The 25,004-nt window shown below is 39.2% G+C and overlaps 1 pseudogene; it reads right to left on the bottom strand.

Moving 5' to 3' along the window:
* Positions 1-1,894: 1,894 nt before the first annotated feature.
* LOC102861799 overlaps positions 1,895-25,004 on the bottom strand; it is a 124,141-nt pseudogene continuing 101,031 nt past the window's right edge.

Raw genomic sequence — 25,004 nt, 5'->3', positions numbered from 1 at the left:
GACTCAAAGAGCCTTCCAGACATTATCTCATTAATTGCTCCCTTAAATCTTTTTTATTGATTTTTTTTTTATTTTTGAGCTGAAAAGATCACTATGTTTTACATGTAAAGGAAAGAGCTCACTTCAATTGAAATTTGAGAGAGTAAGCTTTTTAAAACTGTGATGTTATATCCCAACTGGCAAGGAGTTACTAATTTCAAAAGAATCTAAATGACCTGTTATTTCTCCATTTATTTATGAACTAGCCATAGCTCTCTGCACATCTTGGAAAGATCGTATCAATAATGCATAGGTTTTACCGATATACTTAGTTGTGTCAAGTAGGAAAGATGTTTCTAAAGATCAGGGCTGTATAAATGTCTCATTTTGAAAAGGAAACATAGTGTGCATTATAAACTACCATGTTGGGAATGACGAATTGAGGAGGCATGGCATCATACTCATTGTCCAAAAGACTATTTCAAGATCTTTCCTGAAGTGTGATTCTCTCAGTTGTAGTATAATATTCATATACATACAAGGAAGACCAATTTACATGACTACTGAGCAAAATAATAATCCAAGCACAAATGGCAGTGATTTTTAAAAATCAAAACACAAATGAAAGATTATTACTAACTTCTACAGCCTGAAATTGATCAAAACTGACATTGAGGTGCATTGATAATGATTGAAATAAGAAAGTTAGAAACTGAGAAGATCAGTAGTGGGAAAACAAAGACTTGGTGATAGAAATTATGCTACAGATTGCAGGACATTATTTTTCAGGATCAATGAGATAGTCAATGAAAATACCATTTTCCACAATATGGGTACTACATACATGCACCTTACCAGAAGAAGTATCCAGAAATCAATATAATACAACAATGGAAAGAGATGGTAGAAAAGTTCTATATCATCAGTCAGAGACTCTGATTGCAGAAAAGATTATCAATTGCTCATATGCAAATTTAAGTTGAAGCTGAAAAACTTGAACACAAGTCCACAGGAGTCAAAGGGAAACCTTGAGTGTATCCTTTCTGAAGCTCCAGATGATCTCTATAATTAATTTGATGCATAAAGCATTAAGGACCAAAGAGCAGTTAATTTGGGGAACGAACCCAAGATGCTCAATTTTGGTTTAACACGGATAAGCTAAGGCAAAGGGAAGAAATGATGAAAAAAGATTTCAAAATGTGGCTCAAGTAGACAAAGTATTATCACGAGATGTACAAAGCTCTAGTGTTAGAAAACTGAAAGGGGAAAACTTGCTGGACATTTCTCAGACTGAGAAAACTGACGGGGGAAAGGGAACCCCAAAGCTCAAGTTGCAATAGGAAAATTTTTTTAAGGTTACAAATGTTTTATTTTGTTATTATTCAAATACTCTTGAAAAGAACATTGTACAAGTGAGGGTGAGGAGGGCTGGGACGGCTGCCCGCCGGCCCTGCCTGAGAAATGGACGTATTTACATGGGGCTCGGGGGCTGTGGGTGGCCGCCCTGGGGAATGGTCCCTGTAGTGGATTCACACAGTGGCAGGCAAGGGACAGGTTGTGTCGAAGGCACTCGGTGACATGTACAAGTGGCCGGCCCACGAGGGGGGTCCCGGTAGGGAGTGGGCACCCCGGGGCGAGCCCCTACCCCAGGCAACCTCCAGGGTCAGGCAGGGCCCGTTAGCAGCAGAGGGACTGCCGGCGCTGGCCGCTGGCCGGCATTGGGGTTGGGGTGTGAAGGAGGAGGGGCTGCCCTATTAGTTTGGCCTTCAATATTGCTTATGGCAACGAGGTGGGCCTACTGCTAGGCAGCTCCACAGAGGCTTGGGGGCCCCTCAGAGCGACTCTACTCCAGGCACAGGAGGGAAAGGGCTGCTGTGTCTGGAAGAGCTCCTGCCCCCAGGGCCAGCACCTGTGGTCAGTCGACCTTCTCCACTTTGCCGATGATCTTCTCCTCAAGATGGGCAGCATGGCCTGGTCCTCTCGCACCTCCTCGAAAACCTCGCCACAGTCAAATTCGTCGCTCACTTTCTTGAAATAGTATCTGTAGCTGCCTTTCTTGGTCAGCAGTTCCTTGAACTGGCCTAGGGTGACCCCGTGGCCCTCACCAGAGTCCGGTAGGGAATTGGCTCCCCAAAGAAGTAGTAAACCACCACAATGCTGTCGGGTGGCGGGGCGGTCGCACCCCCCACTTTCTTCCAAGGCTTTGTCCTCTGCTTGGCCGGCACTTTACTGGCTCGCTTCTCCTCCTCCTCCAGCCGCCTGCGTGCCTCCTCCAGTTGGGTCAGCGGGTTGGGTGCCGGGTTGGGAGGCATGGTGGGGTCTTGAATGAAGAGGTGGGAAGGCTGGAGAGAGTTCCGAAGTTGGGCACTGACCCAGAGGTGCACGGCCCCAGGGCGCTCAATGGACAGAGCCCTGGTGCCTTCATGGGCTTGTTGCCTCTTGACTCCAGAAAGCCTGTGACCAGCCTTCTTGTGTCTGCTGATCTCTTTCTTGCCTTCAATGATCCACTGCAGTATAGTTTGTGTTTTCTCCACGCCCTCGGGTGAGCCTGGCACCTCCGAGGTGGCTGCACCCCGGCCCACCTTAACCTTCTTGACAGGCCTCTTGGACACGTTTGCTTTCCCACTGAAGCCCAGATTGTCTGCTGCGGCAACAGCAGTAGCAGCAGGGGTGGCGGTGGCTGCAGTGGTGGCGGCAGCAGTGGCAGCAGCAGCTGCGGGAGCTGCCCCTGCATTTTCTGGGAAACTGCGTGGCTTGGTGGCATCGCTGTGCATCTCTGGAGTCAACGGGAAGCTGCTCTGGACACGGAGGGCAGCCTCTGCCTCATTCTGCTCCTTTGGTTTGGCAGCGCTATGGTGCACGTGGTGATGGGCGTGCCGGTGGTGGAACAGACTGGCGGTGTCCAGTTTGGCCCCCGTCTTGGCTGTGTGTTTGCCGTGCCCAGCTGCACTGTTGCAGACACCGTGCCTGCACTGTTGCGGGCAGCCTGGTTGCGTGCCCACTGTTGGGGGACTGGCGGCCTGGTGTGCGCAGGACCCCGCTGCACGTGTTCATCCAGGATGCTCTCTGGGTCTTCTTCGTGCGCGTGTGGCCCTGCACAGCCTGCGTCAGTGTAGCGTGGAGGCAAGTGGTGCCAGGCCTGGGCAGGAGGCAGCTTGAGGGCTGCCCCCAGGGTGCAAGGAGCCGCGTCTACGTCTTCACCCTCTTCCTTTATGCCCACGTCCCACTCCTGCCCTCATCATGTACATGCCCCGCCATCACCATGCGTCAGCTCGCCACCCGCACGCACGCCCCTGTGCCCAGGAAATATTTTTTGGATAAAATGTTGGACCATGCAGAAAACATCAAAAGACTATGGAAGGAATGTAATGAGTCACTATCTTTCAAAATGGTCTGTATGCAACTTCAGGAAGGAGTATATGAGCGAAAACAGATGACAGATGGTTCTTACATAAGTCCAGGCTGTACTCAAATCATTGTTGAAAAACAAGCCCCGAGGTATTTACAGAACACCAATTGAAATATTTTAACAAATAGATGTAATGCTGAAGTTGTTCTCATGATCTGTACCAAAACAAAACAAAACAACAACCTTGGATGACAGCTCCCTGATCGAACAACTGGAAGAGATCAATATTTGTGACCGATTCAAAGAAAAGTGATCCCACAGAATGAAAATCACAAGGTCCTTAGCAAATACTCACAACATGATTGCACGTTAGTTTCTTTAGCAAAGTTTCTACCAGGGCCTCAGGTGCTCAGTAGCTTTTGTCTCACCTCCCAATCTCTAACAAAGATCCTGTGATGCCTCATGCCTTCCTAGCCCTGCTCTTTGATGTCGGTAACATTTCACACACATGTACACAAAGAAGTAGCCATTGAGTTGGGACTGATTCCAGTAGCTAAATCTCCAATGGGTTTCCAAAGCTGTATATTACATGAGAGAAGATTGTCCACATTTTTCCTGAGAAGAAAGTTAGAATCCTGGGAATTCTACCCTTCAGAAAAGAGTGGCCTTTGGGTTGGTTATCATCACAACTTCCATGCTACCATACCTCATGCATCTTATTTCTTGCTCTGCCTGAGTGTGCCCTGATGTAGTTTGTTAGGAACCATCACATCAACTATAATTATTCACAGTGACTTTATGAATACTAGATCTCAATCTTGCCTTATCGTGTGGCATCCTCATGATCTCATATATATTTACAGGCATTATTAAATTCTCTGAGTTAATAAATTTTTTTAAAAGCCATCCTCTCTTTCTATGACCCTCCACCTCTCCTAGTATTTCTTTTTGATATTTTTCTATCCGATATTTCTTTTCAAGGACTGACCCCGCCTGAACACATGCCCCATGTATATAAGAAATATCACCATTTTTGCCTTTAAGGATGCATTTCCTTTAAGACATATTCAGGCTGTTGTTTTTATTTTCTTTTTACATTTTTCCAGTACATGTGATATTTAATACCCTCCTCCAGTACCACAATTCAAATTAGTCAATTCTTCTTTGGTCTTCCTTATTCATTGTCCCACTCTCAGATACATAGGAAACAATTCATAATACCATAGCTTGATCAGCTACAAATTTAAGTTGAAATTGATGCTCCTTAGCACTTAGAAAGGTCCTTGACTTTCCCAATGTAATGTTATCTTTTTATTTCTTGACTGTTTTTAAAATGGTGTTAATTGTGGATCCAAACAAAATTAAATTACTGAAAATGTCAATCTTTTTCCCATCTATCATGATATTGACTATTGACTATTAGTGAGAATTTTTGTTTTCTTCATGTTGATATGTGATTCATATTGAACACTGTAGCCTTTGACCTTCTTCTGGGCCTATTTCAAGCTTTCTTCACTTTCTGTAAAAAAGATTTTTCTTCATATTGTCCAGTTTCTTGAATTATTTACTCATCAGATAGATTGAACAAGTTTGGAGAAAGGACTCAACTTTGACACTCATCTTTACTGATTTTACTGTGCAGTGTTGGCTTGTTCTGATCAAATAATTTCGTGGCCTATGCATGTTGTTGTTATACACCATCAAGTCAGAACTGAGTCATAGTTGACACTTCAGGTTTTCAGAAAACTAAAAATCATTCAGGAGGAGATTATCCATCCTTCTGAGAGTGGCTGTGGATTCAAACTGTGTGTCTTTGGGCTTGCAGTGCAACTTATCACCACTAGGCAACAGGTCTACCTGGTCTGTATATTGTGTTGTTGTTAAGTGTCATTGAGTTGAGTACAATTCATAGCAACCCTATGAACAATAGACATAAAATCTTTCCTATTTTGAGCCATTCTAATAATTTCCAATATACTTGATTCCATTGATGCAGCTACTGTCTCAATCCATCTTGTTAAGTGTTTACTCTCCTTCATTGACCCTTTACCTTTCCAAGCATAATATTCTTTTCCAAAGAATAACCTCTCCTAACAACACACCCAAAGTATGTGAGATGAAGCTTCATCAACCTTGCCTCTAAAGAACAGTCTTAGTATACTTTCTCCAGAATACCTTTCCTTTGCATCTATGGGAAACTCAGCACTCTTCTCAACACCACAATTCTTTCTTCTGTCAGTCTTTTTTCATTGCTCAGTTCTCAAATGCATAGCAGGTGATTGACTAGATGGATCATGATTTGAATCAGGTATACTTTATTAAGATGACATTATTGCTCTTTAATACTTTGGACAGGCTGCTGACACCGTTTTCCCCAGTGTAATACATATGCCTATTAATTTATTGACTGATAGTACAGGTGGTATTAATTGTGGATCCAAGAAATTTGAAATCATTGATAACTTCAATTTTTCTCCATCTATCATGATGTTGATTGTTGTTATTGTTAGGTGCTGTCAATTCACAGTGACCCCATGAACAAAAGCCCTGAACCCTGTTCTATCCTGTGCCATTCTCACACTTCCTGACACACAAGAGCCCATTGTAGCAGTCACTTTGCCAATCCACTTGGTTGAGGATCTTCCTCTCCTTCACTGACCCTCCCTCCACCCTTTCCAGCATCATGTCCCTTTCTAAAGAATAGCCCCTCTTAGCAACATGTCCAAAATATATAAAGCAATGCCTCATCTTTCTTGTAGCCAAAGGGCAATCAGCTTGCACCACGTTCAAGACATGGCGGCTTGTTCTTTTGGCCATCCATAAGATGTTCAGTGCTCTTCTCCATTACCACAGCTCATAGGCATCAATCCTTTTCCCATAAGCCTTATTCATTATACAGCTCTCAGATGCACAGATGCAGTTTGGTCCTCAAACTAACATTATTATTCCTCAATATTTTGGAGAAGTCCCTATTGCAGATTTTCCCAGTGCAGTGTGTCTCCTTATTTCCTAACTGCTGGTACTAAAGATGTTAATTGTGGATCCAAGCAAGATGAATCTGTTGACTGTTTTAATCTCCTCTCCATCCATCATGATGTTGCCTATCTGTCCAGAGGTAGGAACGTTTATTTTCTTGACATTTAGATGCAATCTGAAAGCTACAATCCTTGATCTTCTGCAACAAGTGCTTCAAGTCTTCCTCACTTTCAGCAAGCAAGGTTGTGTCATCTGCATAATACAGATTATTGATAAGTCTACCTCCAATCCTGATGTCATACTCCTCTTCATCAAGTAAAGCTTCCCAAATAATTTTCTCAGCATACAGTTTGAATAGGTATGGAGAAAGAATACAACCGTGGCACATTTTCTACTCAATTTTAAACTATGAAGTGTTTCCCTGGTCTGTTCTCACAACAGCTGCCTGATCCAGGTGTAAGTTCCATATGAGCAAAATCAAGTGCTCTGGGATCTCCATTCCTCTCAATGTCAGCCACAACTTGTTAATATCTACACGGTCAAATGTCTTTGCATAGTCAGTAAAGCACAGATACCATTTTTCTGTTATTCTTTACTCTCAGTCAGGATTGATCTGACATCACCAATGATATCCCTGGTGCCATGGCCTCTTCTTAATTCTGCTTCAACTTCTGACAGTTCTCTATCTTTGTACTGTCCTAACAGTTCTTCTCAATGTTAGTCATAATTGACTATGATCCAAACAATACAACATCTTTGTGTAGTCAATAAAACACAAATCAACATTTTCTAGTATTTTTCAATTTCACTCAAGATACATTTGACATCAGCAATGATATCCTTCATGCCTCAACCTCTTCTAAATTAATCTAGACTTTCTGCTTATGTACTGTTCCAGCCATTTTTACTTGCATGTGAAATTAATGTTGTTGTTGTTCTTTGGTGCCGTCAAGTCATAGATGACTCATAGCGACCCTATGAATGAATGGCCTTAGCACTGTTCATACATAGAGTTTCCGGAGGCAAGTCATTTTGGAAGTGGATGCCCCTCCTGCTTCCAGGCTTGTTTTAGTCGGGAAGCTCCAGCCAACACTGTCCACCATGGGTACCCATTACCACGATTGGCACATCACTGTCACAGTCTTCAGCATCACAGCAACCACGAGTTACCTCTGTACAGCAATGCACAGACCAGTGCTATACCACCTAGAAGAATGTTTGACAGGAAAACAATTTGAACCTGGCCAAGGGCCGCAGATGAAAATCACCCACCCGAAAATGCACTCGACTCCAAAAGCTTGCTACAATTTCTGCGCTCACACCACCATGCTGCTTCTGGCAAGGAGAAGTTCCCGAGATCCTGGGAGGAGCCAACCAGGAAGAACATGGCCACCTCCTCTCCCAACTGCCTTTGAGCTTAAGGCGGCCTCCTGCCTCAAACCCTAAGCCAAGCCTGGCTTGCCTCGCTCCCGGGGACAGGGCAAACCTGCACGTCAAACACATGCCCGGAAAAGCACTCGATTCCAAAAGCTTGCCACTATTCCTGAGCTCACACCGAAATTAATGATATTGCTTGATAATTGTCCATATTTTGTTGGATCACCTTTAAGAAAGAATAAAATTTATGGATCTTTTCCAGTCAGTAGGCTAAGTAGTTATTTTCCTTTTTTTTTTTTTTTTATTAGATGAGTAAACACTTTCAGAGACAGATTTGCTTGTTCAAACACATTGATCTTGATTGGTATTCTATCAATTCCTGAGACCTAAATTTTTGTCAGCACTTTCTTTGGAGCTTGAAAGTTCTCTTTCATTACCTTAGATTATTTTTTATCATATGCCACTACCTTAAATGGTTCTTTGTTGACCAATGTGACTCTGCGTATGCCTTCCATCTTCATTTGATTTTATTAAATATTTTACTGTAGGATCCTTCAGTATTGCAAATCAACAGTATGTTAAAAAATAATTCATCATAGTCAAATGGGATTAATAATAGAAATGCAAAGATGGTTCACCATAAAAAATAATTAATGTATTTCATCCCATTAATACGGTGACTTTTAGTAATCAATTTAAGAATAAGCGGTTGAAATTGTCTTATTTTTTATATACATGGAAAAGTATTGAGACTAATTGATCTGTTTATACTTGGATATATCCTATACAAAGTAAAATAAAAAGTCTTGCAAAAATGTTAAAAAAATATGACTATGCACACCCATGTTTATCGCAGCTTTGTTCACAATAGCAAGGAGTTGGAAACAACCTAAGTCCCATCAACAAATGAATGGCTGTGGTATATTCATGCAATGGAATACTATGCTGCATTGAAAAACAAAGAACTCATGCAATATTATTAAAAATGGGTGACCCTAGAGGACATCATGTTGAGTGAAATATCTCAGTCACAAAAGGACAAATACTGCATTAGTGCCACTGTTGTAAAACAGGACTCATATCAAGGTTGGGGGAAGACTGGGAAAGATGGGATAAATAATGTATACCATATTGAAACCTCATGTATACCATGAGGGAGAGAACTGTTTAAAAGGGATATGTGATTAGGTATTTTTGTCATGACAGGAGTCCAGAATGAAGGCTGCATAGTGCAGTGGACCTTTGGGGGGAGGGTTTGTAAAGCAATTAAATAATTTTTCTTTTACTTTTCAAAGAGAAGAGTGTGCTGGGGGGGAGGGGGGAGCAGGGAGAAAAGTGCAACAATGAATGAATAGAAATCCAAAGTCTGTAAATTTTCATTAAGATTAATAGTAATAAATTTTTTTAAAGAAAGAATAGTTTTGAGGTATTGAACACTAATGATTGAAGACCAGATGAGTTGTGGGATGATATAAAAGATATCATCCATGAAGAAAGTAATAGGTCATTACAAAAACAGGGGAGAAAAAAAACAAACATTGAAATGGATGTCAGAAATTACTCTAAAGATTGCATAGAAGTGTCAAGAAGCCAAAACCTGTCTGATCAACAGACTGAAAGAGGTCTGTATTTGTTCCCATTATGTACCAAGAAAGGTGATCCAACTGAATGTGGAAATTATCGAACATGTGATATCATTAATATCTCAAGTAAGAAAAAAACCTGAAGATCACTTAAAAATGGCTGAAATAGCACATAAATAGGAAGCTGACAGAAGTTCAAGCAGGATTTAGAAGAGGCCATGACACCAGGGATATCATGCTGACATCATATGGATCCTGGCTGAAAGTAAGGAATACCAAAAGAATGCCTATTTGTGTTTTATTGACTATGCAAAGCCACTTGACTCTGTGGATCATAACAAGTTGTGGCTGACACTGAGAGGAATAGAAATTCCAAAGAAATTATGTGACTTGAATCTGGTGCACCATAGTCTTTAAATTAACATCATTGCTCTTCAGGATTTTGGAGAGATCCCTGAGAGAAGACATTCCTCAATACTATATCTTTCCTGATCTCCTGATGATTGGTGGCAACAATGGTGACTATGGTTCTACGTAAAGTGGAATCATTGACATCTCAATATTTTCTCCATCTACCATAATGTTTTCTATTGGTTCAGTACTAAGGATTTTTCTTAATGTTGAGATGTAATCCATATTGAAGGCTGTGGTTCTTGATTCTCTGCAGCAAGCATTTAGGTCCTCCTCTCTTTTAACAAGTAAGATTTTGTTATCTGCATAATGCAGGTTGTTGATGAGACTTTCTACAATCCTGATGTCACACTGTTCTTCAAGTGCAACTTCTTGAATGATTTGCTCAGCATATACATTGAATATATAAATGGAGAGAGAATATACACTTTTGCCCATCCAAAACAATGCAGTGTTCTTTGTTCAGACAACAGCAGCTCCTTGGTCTAGGTACAGATATCATACAAGCTTAATAAGGTATTCTAGAATTCTCATTCTCTCAAGGTTAGCCATAGCTTGTAATGATCCATACAGTCAAATGTCTTTGCATAGTCAATAAAACATAAATAGATTCTTCTGATACTTTCTGCTTTTAGTCAATGCCCATCAGACATCAGCAATAAAAACCCTGATACTATGGCCTCTTCTAAACTCAGCTTCCACTTTGGAAAGTTTTCCATCAATAAACTGTTCTAACCATTTGTTTTTTTAAAAAATAATCTTCAGTAGTATGTTGCTTGATATTGTTCGATAATTTCCACACTCTGTCGGGTCACCTTTCTTTGGAATGGGAACAAATATAGATCTCTTCCAGTTAGTTGACCAGCTGGCTGTCCTCCAGATTATTTTGGCACAACTTAGCACATTCAGGGCAGCATCTGTTTGTTGAAATATGTCAATTGGTATGCCATAACTCCTGGAGCCTTGTTTTTTGCCAATTCTATAAGAGCAACTTGAACTTCCTTCTTCATCACCATAGGCTCTTGCTCCTACGTTATTTCATGAAATTTTTCTGTGTCAGCTAATTCCTTCTGGTATAGTGACTGTGTATACCCCTTCCATCTTCTTTTAATGTTTCTTAGATCATTTAACACTCTGCCCAAAGCATCATTAAGTATTGCCACTCATGGCTTGAATTTGTTTTTCCAATTCCTTCAGCTTAATAAATGCTGAGCGAGTTCGGCTCTTTTGATATTCTGACTCCAGCTCTTTGCACATTTCATTAGAGTATCTTGCTTTGTCATCCCAAGCTGCCCTTTGAAATTTTTGTTCAGCTCTTTAATTTCTTCCTTTATCTTTGGCTTTTGGCACTTTAATGCAATATTCAGAGTCTAATCTGACATCCTTCTTGGTATTTTCTTCCTCTTCAGCCTTTGTAATGATCTTTTGCATTCTTAATGGTGATATTCTTAATATCCTCCCACAGCTCATTTGGTCTACACTCATTGGTGTTCAAGGCCTCAAACCTGTTCCTGAGATGGTTTTGAAATTCAAGTGGGATAGACTTAAGTTCAAATTTTGGTTCCTGTGAATTTGATTTTATTTTCTTCAACTTGAGCTTGAACTTGCATATGAGTAGTTATCATTAATATCACATGCAAGCAAGATTCTGCTACAAATTATCCAAAAATATCTGTAGCAACACCTCAACAGAGAACTGCCAGATGTTCAGGTGGGGTTAAGAAGAGGCCGTGGTACTAAGGATATTTATAGCTAATGTTAGATGTATCTTGGAAGAAAGCAGAGAGTACCAAAGGAATGTCTATCTATAATTCATTGACCATGCAAAGACTTTTGACTGTGGATCACAACAAGCTGTGGCTCACTCTAAGAAGAACTGGAATCCCAGAACATTTGATTGTGCTTATATGAAACTTATACTTGAAGCAAAAGGCAGTCCTCAGAACAGATCAAGGAGACACTGCATGGTTCAAATTCGGGAAGGGTGTCTATCAGGAATGTAGTCTGTCTCTATACCTTTTCAGTCTGTATGTGGAACAGATCATCCGAGATACTGGTCTATACAAAGAGGAATGTGGCATCAAGATTGATAGAAGAGTCATCAACAACCTGCGTTATGCAGATGACACAACCCTGCTTGCTGAAACTGAGGAAGACCTGAAGCACTTGCTGCAAAAGGTGAAGGATTACAGCCTTTAATATGAATTGAATCTCAACTTCAAGAAAACAAAGATTCTCACCACTGGGTCAATTGGCAGCATCATTATGGATGGTGAAAAGATTGAGAGAGTTTTAGTTTGCTTGGCTCCACAGTCAACTTGATACCAGCAGCCAGGAAATTAAGAGACAAAATGCATTAGGAAAGTCAGCTGTCAGGGACCTTTACAGAGTACTGAAGAGCAATGATGTCAGGCTGGAGGCTAAGGTGCTCCTGATCCAGGCCAACATCTTCGCAATTGTATGCTATGCATTGGAAAGTTGGACGGTGACTAAGGATGATAGAAATAGAATTGATGCTTTTGAGCTGTGGTGCTGGACAAGAGTGTTGAATATACTATGGACTGCTAGGAGAACAAGCAAGTTTATCCTGAAGGGGGTGAAACCAGGCTGCTACTTAGAGGCAAGGATTCTGAAGCTTCGTCTGACATACTTTGGGTCTATTGCAAGGAGGGACCAGTCCTTGGAGAGGAATATCACGTTTGAGAGATTGGAGGGGCAACACAGGAGAGGAAGACCCTCGATGAGATAGATCGATTCAGAGATTGGGGTAATAGGAGTAGGAATGTCAGAGATAGTGAGGTTGGCACAAGATAGAGCAGGTTTTAGGGCTCATGTACATAGAGTCACTATGAGTTGCAAGCGGCTCCATAGCACATAACAACAACAACAACAATAGTACTTTGCTTGTATGTGATATTAATTATATTGTTCTATAATTTCCACATTCTTTTGGTTCACTCTTCTTGGGAATGGGAACAAATATGAATCTTTTCTGGTCACTTGGTCAGATTTCCTGGTGTAGACTGGTAAGCATGGCCAGTGCTGATCTGATCTATTATTTGCAACATGTCAATAGGTATTTCATAAATTCCTGGGGCCTTATTTTTTTTTACCAGTGCTTTCATTACAGCCTTTTTATTCTTCCTTCATCACCAGTAGCTCCTGTTTATGTTACTTCCTGAGATATTTCAGATAGAGCAGAATATTTCCATAGGATTTCCAAGGCAGAAACAAAGAAACAAAGTAAATGGCTGGCAAATTTTAATCACTGTACTTTGATAAGTGTCGATAGTTGTAAAGGGGCTTCAGGCCTTTTGTTCATAGGGTCACTATGAGTCATGCTCGACTCAAAGACAATCAACAACAACTTAAAATTATCATTTGACTGCTTAACTACTATGTCATTCTCTATCAAACTGCATATAGAATTCAAATATTAGGAGAATTTGGAACTTTTGATAATCCTGGTTGGTACTAAGAGTCTTTGGCTTTTAATGAGTGCAGTGAATGTTTTCTCAAATTATTAAATGTGAGGAGTCAGCTATAAAACCAATGACTTTGGATGCTCATTGGAATATACAAGAGCAAAACCTGTTTCAGTCTGTGTATTTAAGCCTCATACAGAGCTTCAACATTATTTTCTTAAGATTTTGTTATTTGCCTAGAATTAAGATTTAATATCCTAGGTTTGTCCTTTGTTCTCTACACTGAGTGGAGAATTTCACTGAGTGCTTTCACCTTCGTCTGGACAAATTTGTGTTTAATGGCAACCACATCTTGAAACAAACTCAATAGCAGTGACTAGACTGGAAGCCGGGAAAGGATGCCCCTCCTTCCTGGTAGTTCCATGGCAGGCACTGGACTCATTTACGTGAAAGCGAACTTGGCCACTCTTCCAGAGGGCAAACTTCAGAATTTACTTTATTGAATTGTTGATTCTGGGAAAGATCTATCTCCTTGCCTATTGCTTTATTAAGAAACAATGTCAAGACTGACTGGTAGAATTAGAAAATAAGACTTTATGATGACTTTTCCAAATGAATTCACTGAGTTAAATAACAATTATCAATGGGTACATCTATTAGATGGCCATGGGCCAATTTGAAGAGGGTCTGTGAGGTCTAAGGTTTGAAGACAGGTGATGGGAGTACACACGGGCAATTTTAGGGTGCAAGGAAGCCTCAGGTAGTGAACACAGAAAGATTGCATGAGTAGTCTTGGAGTAAAAGTCCGTGTCTAATGGCATTGCCTAAAAGCATTTGGACTTGGAATACGCTATTCTGTACAATAGTATTCCCTCCAAATAAAGGTATAAAAAGCCCAATATCTAATGAAGGGTTGTGGTGGTGGTGGTGGTGGTGGTGGTTGTTAAATGCCGTCGAGTCATAGACAACTCATAATGACCCTATGAAAGAAAGATCTGGACATTTGTATAAATTTCATCCTTTCTCCAGGTTCATAGAGTTTCTGGAAGCAAGCTATTTTGGAAGTGGAAGCCACTCCTGCTTCCAAGCTCATTTTAATCAAGGAGACTTAGAGCTACCTTTACTGACTTTGAATGATATCAGGTTAGTCAGCAGTATGCAAGCTAAGATTTCATTTTTATATAAAATGACAATTTTTAAGTAGAAATTCAGAAAAATATTATACTCAAAGTCAAACAGGTATTGCCAGCAGGTGGTGTACTTTCGTGCTATTTTATCCCTTCATTACTCAATATTCTAAAATGTATTCCTGATATATATTAGAAAAAGCAAACTTCATTTTTAAAAAAAATCCAAATATGTATAAGAAGAAACAGCATGTTGGAGGATGTACCAGAAAAGGCACACATTAACACACAATGGAAAAAGTGGATTCCAATGTCAACTCTCTTTGAGGAATCAGTCTACTGAAATGTTTTCAAAATTTGTGTTCTATGAAACACTGTTCTTTGGGGAATTTTGTCTTGTTTTGGTTTAGTTTGATTTTTCTGGCAGGTAGTGGGGGTAGATTGTCTAGACTAAAATATTGTTGTTGATTGCCATCGAGTCAAGCACAACTCATAGTGACTCTATGAACAAAAGACCTGAAGCCTTACTGTATTGTCACTTTTTAGTAAAATAAAGTTAAATGAGTTTCTTCATTGCAGAAATTCTCAAAGGCCAAAATAGATTTTTTATAGTGCATTTCCAGAGGAAGAAATACTCTTTAATGCTAGAACTCTGCTTTCACTCTCTTATACCTATTCACAAGGAGCCCTTGATATGCAGTGAGTATGTATTTTGTTGTTAATCTAAAGGTCAGTAGTTAAACTCTAATTACCACTTTGCAGAAAAAAAAAACATGAAGCAGCCTGTTCTCAAGATTTATATCCTTGCCACTGTACCAGTAGGCAACATCATGACAGATGGAGGAGATAAGACTGAAATTGTCAACTACTTCCCTTACTTGGATCCACAATGAATAAAATTGATACGGGTGGAGAGGAAATCAGGAGACCTGTTGCACTGGAAAGCCTGTAATCATGAATTCAAGCCCGTTTTTTCAGGTGATTCCACACCATATATGATTATCTCATTCAAAATGTCTAAAGCTAGTCTATCTCATCTCACTAATGCCTGAAATGTCGATGTTCATGTGTTCCATTTCATTTTCCACTATTTCCAATATACAAGCTTAGAACATTTCATTCGATATTCCAATTATTTTTCATCATTTTGATTTATATCCAATCTGGGCTCTAACTCTAATAGTATAACTATATGTGTTCCTCTCTCTTCTGTCTTTGTAATGACCGTTTGCTCTCTTCATTGATGATGATATCCTTGATATCATCTCACAACTCATCTAGTCTTCAAATTATTGGTATTCAATATTTCAAACTTATTAAAAAGATTTTGAAATTCAGATGGACTAGATTGAATATTATATTTTGGTTCTTATTGACTTGTTTTAATCTTCTTTGGCTTCAATTTGAACTTACACATGAATAATTGATTGTCTGACCCACAATCTGCCCTGGGCTTCGTTTTGACTTTTGATATTGAGCTTATCCAATGATTCCTTCCACAGACATAGTCAAACTGATTTCTATGCAGTCCATCAGGTAAACGTTCATGTGTAAAGTTGTCATTGTGGTTTTTTAAAAGGTATTTGTAATATAATCATTGATAGTACAAATTTTAATCATTCTATTTCCATCCTAATTTCTATCACCGACCCTACATTTTCCATCTACTTTCCTTCTTCGTTGTTTCCAACTTTTGCATTCATGTCACTAATTATCATTAATTGTGTCTTCCATATTACCTTATCTATTATAATGGTATGACACATGTTGCATTGGATCAGGGGCTTCACTTTACATTACATTAAGTATAGGAATGGGCCCATAATCATAATTAAATTCTTAAAATATTTCCTTTTACTTTAAAGCAACTGACTTGATAGACTGATGGAATGATCTCCTAAAGAGGTAATTGTGGTGTCATCTAAGTGACAATACTTTGCAAGGTTGGAATAATATTCTTCAGAAAATTGTACATATCCTTAACCAACTATTTCTCCCACGGTAAGATTCGTAAGACCAGAAATGAAAGGGTGGAAAAGGGAATGGCATTATTCATTACTAGTTCTTGGGATCTACTTATAAAACTTTTCTTTCTGTTTCCATGAACTGCTCTATAGATCTTGAGATCTTAGTTATAAAGGGAAGAACACACCTGCCTAGAGATACAAGATGTATTTCATTGAACTGTAGATAAGAATAACAAATGACAGTTTTGGGCTCCTCATCCTTCTGGCTCAAGAGAAAAAGAAGATTGGAATATACCTCAAGAAAAATGAGAACTGAGGCACAAACGAAGACTTATACACCAATGTTCATAGCAGTGTTATTCACCATTGCAATAACATGGAAATAGCTCAAATGTCCAACCACAGTCGAATGGATTGGGAAATTATGATACATTCACATAGGGGAATACTACTCAGCATGCAGGAACAAATAATTTTGTCAGTTGTTACCTAACTTGGGAAGGACTGGAGAGTATTATGCTGAGTGAACTAAGTAAGTCCCATAAGGACAAATACTGTATAAAATCATTATAGTAGAATGAGTATGAGGATCCAAGGTGGGGGGTGAGAGGGTAGGGTGGAATCAGAAGGGTGAGGATGTGCAGGGATGGGGTGAGAATTAATCATGGGGTCGCACAATTTGATGGAGGGAGGGAATGAGGAAAATGGGGAAAATCCAGTCTGAAAAACAATGTATTTCAATTTTTTAAATAAACCAGTAAACTAATAATTTTTTTAAAAAGAAGATACTTACGATAATGGGTGATGTGATTGATCCTTATTACAAAGAGGAAATGGGACTGGTATTATATCATGGAAGTAAAGAAGAGCATGTCTGGAGATAACTAAGGACCTATCATGCCCTCTGATAAAAGACAATTGAAAACCACAGCTAGGCAATTCTCACATGATTGCCAATGACTCTAACCCTTCAGGAACGAGGTTTACTTGCTTCACTCCATCAAATAAAGAACCACAAACAGAGAGGTACTGCCTAAGGACAAAAGAAATATGGATGGATGAAAGAAGAAACAGTTTTAAATGCAAATACGACTAGTTGGAGAAATGAAGACTATTATTATTTTCCCCCTTGTATTATTATCATGTGTGTGTATGCGTATTGGTACCCCCCCAAAATCTTGAAATCTACTGTCATTAAATTGCTTTTGACTTATGATGAACCTTCATCAAGTTTTCAAGGCTATAAATTTTTTAGAAGAAAGGAGCCTGTCTTATTTTTCTCCCATGAAGTGGCTGTTGGATTCAAACCACTGACCTTCTGATTGGAAGCCAAACACAAAATGCACTTCATCATTGTTTTCTTTCATTCTGATTCAATTTTCACTACTGTGCCAAGTTGATACTGTCTCATACTGACACTTCTGAGGCCATAAATATTTATAGGAGAAGACTATTCATCTCTTTCTTACAGAGCACCTGTTGGATTTTTTGCCTAGCAGTCTAATTCACTATATACTGTTGTTGTTCTTAAGAGCTGTCACATATGGCTCATAGTGACCTTAGGAACAACAGTCTGAGCCCTGTCGTATTCTGTGCCATCATTTATGACACACTTGAGTCCATCATATACTAGTCTATCAAGATTTCTTCTCTTACTCTATCACTTACAAAATAAGACTTGAAATTAGAAATACTGTGATTTTTGCTTCCTGGTAAGGAATTGTGCTGCCACCTCATGGATACACAGTTCGAAGCCATCCGCTACTTTACTGGAAAAAGATGGGTAACTTTCTCCAAAGTGGTTTACAGCCTCTGAAGATTCACTGGAGGGTCAGCTATGAGTCAGTTCCAACTTAATGGTACTTAACAACAGCATCAACAATGGCAACTCATTACTTGTGTCTCATTAAATTAAAATAGCACTTGTTGTTGTTGTTGTGGTTGTTGTTGTTGTTGTTGTTAAGTCCTGTATAGTCAACTCTGATTCAGACAATCCTTTGAATAATAGATCAGAATTTTGTTCCATCCTCCAGCAGCCACCCTGCTCAAACATGTAATTACAGCCACTGTAACAATCTATCTCATTGAAGATTTTAATTTTTCTCACTAACTACTTTTCACAGCATGATGTTGTTTTCTAAAGACTTGTGACTCCTAACAATATGCTCAAAGTATATGAGACTAAGCTCCATCATCCTTGTCACTAAGGAGGGCCCTGGTAACACTCCTCCAAGGCATATTTGATTGGGGTTTTCTTTGATACTTCATGGAGTATTCAATACTCTTTGTCAACACCAAAATTCAAATCCATCAGTTCTTCAGTTTTCCTTATTCAACTTGAACAATGGACAAGAAGTCCTTTTTAAATTGTCTTTCTTTAGAGAGTAAGTATGGCTTAATATGTGCACATGCACCAACTTGAGAAGAGGTGGACTGTGATGTTTAATATTGTGTCAACTTGGCTAGGCCAAGAGTGTCCATCGATTTGTGTTCTGAAGTAAAGGCAGTTACCTTAGAGGTGTGGCCTGATTCAACATATATGGATGTTCTGGTAATGTTCATGTTTTCTCAATCAGACTTTCTTCATCAGACTGATCATCTTATCTCCGGTTTTCAGGATGGGACTCTACAGCTTTACCTGTAAACTTTGGAACTAACCAGGTTCTGTAACCTTCTAAGCTGGCAGCCTTCTGCCTGACTTCCTGATTTTGGCTTCATCAACCCCTGTGCTCATGTGAATTGAATAAATATTCAGTCTGAGACATCTGACCCACAGATTTGTGACTTGGCAGCCTTTGCAATTGGATGAGCTATTTCTTTGAAATAAAATCATAAATGGATATAGATATACCATTGTTGTTGTTATGTGCTCTTAAGTCAGAATTAACTCACAGCCAATTAACCATCTTTTTTTCAGAGGCTGAAAACTGCATGGAAAGAGAATGCCTGTTCTTCCACAGAGTGGCTGGTGGGTTTGGCAGCCTGCTTTGGGATGACAGCACGACTCGTATCTACTAGGCAAACAGAGCTCCAGATACAGATATAAAGATATCAATTTCACTAGTTTTGTTATTCTAGAAAAACCTGCCTAAAAGAGAATACACATATTTAAAGTGATAATGTTTTATAACACATGCTGTTGTTGTTGTTGTTGTTGTTATATGCTGTAGAGTCACCTGAGATTCATAGCGACGGTATGTTCAATAGCCTTAAACCCTGCTCTGTCCTGTGCCAATGTCACTGTCTCCAACACACCTACCCTGATTACCCCAATCACTGAATCAATCCACCTCATAGAGGGACTTCCTCTCCTGCACTGTCCCTCTACCCTCCCAAGCATGACATCCCTCCCCAAGGACTGGCCCTTCTTTGTAACATGTCCAAAGTATGTCAGACAAAGCTTCAGAATCCTTGCCTCCAAGGAGCAGCCTGGTTTCACCTTTTCTAGGATGAACCTGTCCATTTTCTTAGCAGTCCATGTGTAACACATAGCCATTGTGTATTCTCAAGTCAGAACCAGCTCATAGATGATCCTCCAGGAGATTTTCAGAGACAGTAAATCACACAGAAAGAGATTATCCATCTTTCTCCAATAGAGTAGCTTACTGATTTGAACAATATACCAGTCGTTGACAGCACAATTCCTCACCACTAAGGCACTAGAGCTTCCTTTGTAACAAATAGTAATGCTATAATATTATCAAACATTTAGTATGTCTTTTCTGTGAAAGAGCAGATAATGAATATTTTAGGTCTTAAGAGCCACAAAGTCTCTGTTGCAATTACTCAAGTCTAGTATGTTATTATTGTTAGGTGCCTTCAAACTGATTTTGACTCATAGTAACCCTGTAACAAAGCTCAACTGTCCCACTGTGTTTCCTGTGTTGTTATCTGCTGAAGCCACTGATTGGGGTAAACCCACCAAATATGGTAGAGTGCAAGGAGCCTTAGCCATAGAGTGATTAAGGACATGGATGCTAACACTAGGGCTCCTACTAATCCATCATAGTGGTGAAAAAAGAAACAGACAAACAAACAAAAAACAACAACAAAGCAAGCACACAAAAATCAAATCCAAACCCACTGCCACTGTGTTGATTCCTACTTATGAGGAACTTACCTATATGACAGTGCAAAGCTGCACCTTGGAGAGAATTAAACCAAGCTACTCCTTGGAGGCAAGGATTCTGGGGCTTCGTCTGACATACTTTGGACATGTTGCCAGGAGGGACGGGTCCTTGGAGAGGGACATCATGCTTGGGACGGTGGAGGGACGGCGCAGGGGGGAAGACCCTCTATGAGATGGATCGATTCAGTGACTGGGGTAATCGGGATGGGTGTGTCAGAGGCAGTGCGGTTGGCGCAGGATAGAGCAGGGTTTAGGGCTGTTGTGCATATGGTGGCAATGAGTCGGAAACGACTCGACGGCACATAACAACAACAACAACAACAACAACAACAACAACAACAACAAAATGTTTATGGAAGTAGGCTACTTAATCTTTCTCCTGCAGAACAGTTAATGGATTTAAACCACTGATCTTTTAGTCTGTAGCCCAACATTTAATCCTCTGAGTTATTTGGGCTCCTAAAAGTGAAGACAGCTGTAGACAGTATGTAAATGGTGAGTGTGGTTGTGTTTGGCACAGATTCCTTCTATATTTTTTTAATTATTGTTTATTGTGACTTCAGTGAGAGTTTACAAAGTAAATTCATTTTCCACACAGACTCTTAAATACAAAGTTACTGGTCTAGATTTAGCTCATGGGCTGTAGTTCAACATTCTAGATAATTCCATGAAAGAATATTCTAGAACTTCTTTTTGACATTTATGGGATTAGTGTACTTTGCATGCTTTCATCAAGAGAGGTTTCCCAATCAAGTCAGTTTCATTACCTATGGAAAGAAAAACCTACATATATATGCACACACACCCTTGCTCTAGCATCTTCTCATACAAGAAAGCGAAAAACAAAGAAGGTAGGGGGAATGCTTCTAAATAGTGATAAAGAACAAAGAGACATTAGTTTAGATCCAAGGGAGCCAAATTAAACTTATTTTCATGATTAAAATTAAGAACATTTTCAAATTCACACTAATAATTTGAAGGAAGCCAGCTCTTGTGTGTTTATTTTTAATGTTGTTACTTATCAAAGTGAAGGGAAAGATACAAAATATTATTATCTCAATACATTAAAATAAATAAACTTCCAGAGAAAAGTAAACGGTTTTGGAGATACTTTGTTAATTGTGTTGACATTGACCAATATTTAATATTTTGACTGAATTAATTAAATATTGACTAGTCAAATTAGTGAAAAATATTGAATTACTTTAACTCTTTTAGATTCAACATGTTAAACATTTTTAACTTGATTAAACCTTAATGGCCGACTTTTAGCTTCTAACCACATGGATCTTTAGTTGCATGGAATCCTACCCATTCATCACGCAACTCTAGATTGTATGTAATTGCACATGCCGGAGTGTGTGTGTGTGTGTGTGTGTGTGTGTGTGTGTGCAGACATGATATAAAGCCGGTCAATGCACTTGGTTGTGATTCTAAATTTTGATTGAGACAAATAAAATAGCTATTAACATTTACCAATGTGTATAGAGAAATTATGGAATTGAGTGGTAGAACTGATTCTATTTCATTAATATGTGTAAACTAGTTCATATAATTTCATTTTAAGGAGTTCAACACTGACATGCCTCTAGGATAAATTCTAACTTTCCATTCTATTGTTCATGGTCTTCCAAAATCATGCAGTAACTTTTCCAACACCAGAGCCACAGTAAGTTAGGGGATGGCTCATGACTGTTCCCCAGACTCATTAAAGTGCCCAATATCTTTGCCATTCTTCATTTATCCAGGCCTTAAGCATTCTCCAACTCTCACTCAGATTATAGTCCCAATCTTTGTAGATTATCCAGTCCAAGATGATTGTTCTCCCTTACAAATTTTTAACCATTCTTCTTATCATTGCCATTTGCCACTTGGCCTGTATGTCTTTTGTTTTTAATGACTGAGTCTCATCTATAAGCTCCTAAAAACCCAAATCCAAAGCCAATTAACTGCTGTTGAATTGATTTTTTATTCATCACTGCGTTTCTAAAACTATAAATCATTACTATTTTCATCTTTGGCCTTGGGTTGAAGGCAACAGCGGCTTCAAGCCCAAAAGGAGAAGAGGAGGAGGGAGGAGACAGCCATAATCGTTCAGGTTTGCCCCATCCAGGGTGGCATTGCTCTTGAGTACTTTAGAGAGGTCCCTAACAGCATACATTCCCATCACAATATGTCTTTTAATTTCCTGGCTCCTGGTGCCAAGAGTGTTGATTGTGGAGTCAAACAGACTAAAGCTGTGAACAATCTCAATCTCTTCGCCATCCATCCTGATGCTGCCAGTTGGTCCAGTGGTGAGAATCTTTGTCTTCTTGACATTGAGCCTCATCCATATTAGAGGCTGCAGTCCTTGACCCTCTGCAGCAAGCACTTCAGGTCCTCCTCAGTTGCAGCAAGCAGTGTTGTGTCATTTGCATAACGCAGATTGTTGATGAGTCTGCCTCCATCCTAATGCCACATTTCTCCTCATAGAGCTCACCCTCCCAGATGATCTGTTCTGCATACAGATTGAAAAGGTGTGGAGACAGGACACATCCCTAGCATATGCCCTTCCCAATTTTGAACAATGCAGTGTTTCCTTGCTCTGTTCTGACAACTCCCTCTTGGCCCAAGTAGAGGTTTTGCATTAGCACGATCAAGTGTTCTGGTATTCGCATTCTTCTCAGAGTCAGCCACAGTTTGTTATGATCCACACAGCCAAATGCCTTTGCATAATCAATGAAGCACAGATAGATATGTTTTACTCTATTTTTTTTTCCCTCATCAATGGGCCAAAATTGTGCTTGCAACTGGATGAGTTTTGTGGGAGAAACAATATCTTTATAAACATGATATAATGCTAAAGGATTTTTCATTATGAAAGGAGTTGTTTTTTGACTAGAGAAAAGCAATTAATTTCTAGACTTGTATTTAAATTTACAAATGGTCATGGAATTTTAACACATATCTGCAATATTTCCTCATTAAAATGGATTAAAGGATTAGAAAACAAAAAAATTATCAATGTACTAGACTAATTTGCTATTTACTGATTGTATTTTTGTTGAAACTTTTAAAAGAACCACACAATCACAGTATAATTTAACTTACGTATTTTATATTACTTTTATATGTGACTATAATAATCATATTAGTTCAACTTCTTACTTTAGTGGAGAATTCTCCTTTGTTGTACAAATGCATACACATGCAAAGAAAGAAGTTAAACAGTCATCATGTTCTTTAAAAAAAAAGTCAATAAAAACCAAGAAAATAATTATAGCAATAAAGCAATTGCAAAGTTTGCAATCTTATAGGCTTGTAGAAATCTGCTTTAAAAATTGAAGGGAAATAAATAATAAGTTTTAAAAAAAATTGACGGGAAAAAGGAGGTGTTACTTTGATGACAATGGTGCATCTGATTCAAACCAAGGTGCTCTCACTCTTCTCATATACAAGAGGAAGTAAGATAGTGAAAAGACAATACAGAAGAATTAGTATGTTAAAACTATGATGTTTACAAAGTCTAGAATATTCAATATGCCGTGAACTGACAAAAGAATGAATATCTCAGTTTTAGAAAAAATGCAACCCAAGTACTCTCAGAAGTGAGAATGACCTGTCATTAAAAGAAAACAATGCCAATTTCTAGTCAAGGACATCATAATTGGCTATCAAAAAAAATGAGAATTTAGGCACAAAGAGTCTTGTACACCAATGTTCATGGTGGCATTATTCACCACACAAGAACATGAATACTTTCCAGTTATCTAACCATAATCGAATGGATTGAGAAATTATGGTACATTCATACAGTGGAATACCATGCAGCACACAGGAGCAATGATTTTGTAAATTATTACCTAACTCGGGAGAAACTGGAGAGCATTATGTTGAGTGAAATAACTCAGTCCTACAAGGACAAATATTGTATAAAACCATTATTGTAGAATGAGTACGAGGCTCCAAGGGGGTCAGGGTGGAAGCAGAGGGGTGAGGATGTGCAGTGGGAGGAAGGGATTAATCATGGGGTTGTACAATTTAATGGGTGGGGGGTTGAGGTATTCTCTCCCAGAATGGCTCCTGAGAGAATCCAATCACGGGAAACAGCAGTTGTGGTTTTTCTCTCTGTCAAGGATGTGAAACTACCATACTTCCCCTTCTCTAGGAATAGTTATCTGAGACTCCAGCCCACTTCCCTATCTTGAAGGAAGCATCTGTGAGCATCTCTTTCCCCAAGTTCTTTGTAAAAGAATATGCAATCGCTCTCTAACTTTTAGCAGGGCTGGTCTTCTGCTTGAGAGCCAGCCCAGCAGTTTCTCCAAAAAAACCCTGTGTTTCTTGGCCTACTTTAATTTCTGTCCTACCTTGGCTACCTTACAGAGGGAAATTAGAAGAATACGGTCTGAAAAATAGTGTATTAGAATTTTGTAAATAAACTAGTATTAAAAAAATGAATGAAATCCTCAAACGGATGGACTGATACAATAGTGACAGTAATTGACTCATACAAACCAACCACCATATACATAGAGTGAGACTAACAATGTTCCCTTTCATTATACATAATCTGACCATCAGTCAGCACCAACTGGACAGTAATTAACAATAAGAAGCTTATTTTTGGTTAGATATTATACCAAACTGTGGCTGACTCTGAGAAGAATGGGAATCCCAGAACATTTAATCGTGCTAATGTGAA

This window comes from Elephantulus edwardii, unplaced genomic scaffold (genome assembly GCF_000299155.1).
Source record: "Elephantulus edwardii isolate Elephantulus edwardi_28Jun2011 unplaced genomic scaffold, EleEdw1.0 scaffold00177, whole genome shotgun sequence".
Classification (NCBI taxonomy): Eukaryota; Metazoa; Chordata; class Mammalia; order Macroscelidea; family Macroscelididae; genus Elephantulus; species Elephantulus edwardii.
This window is presented reverse-complemented; position numbering and strand designations above follow the sequence as displayed.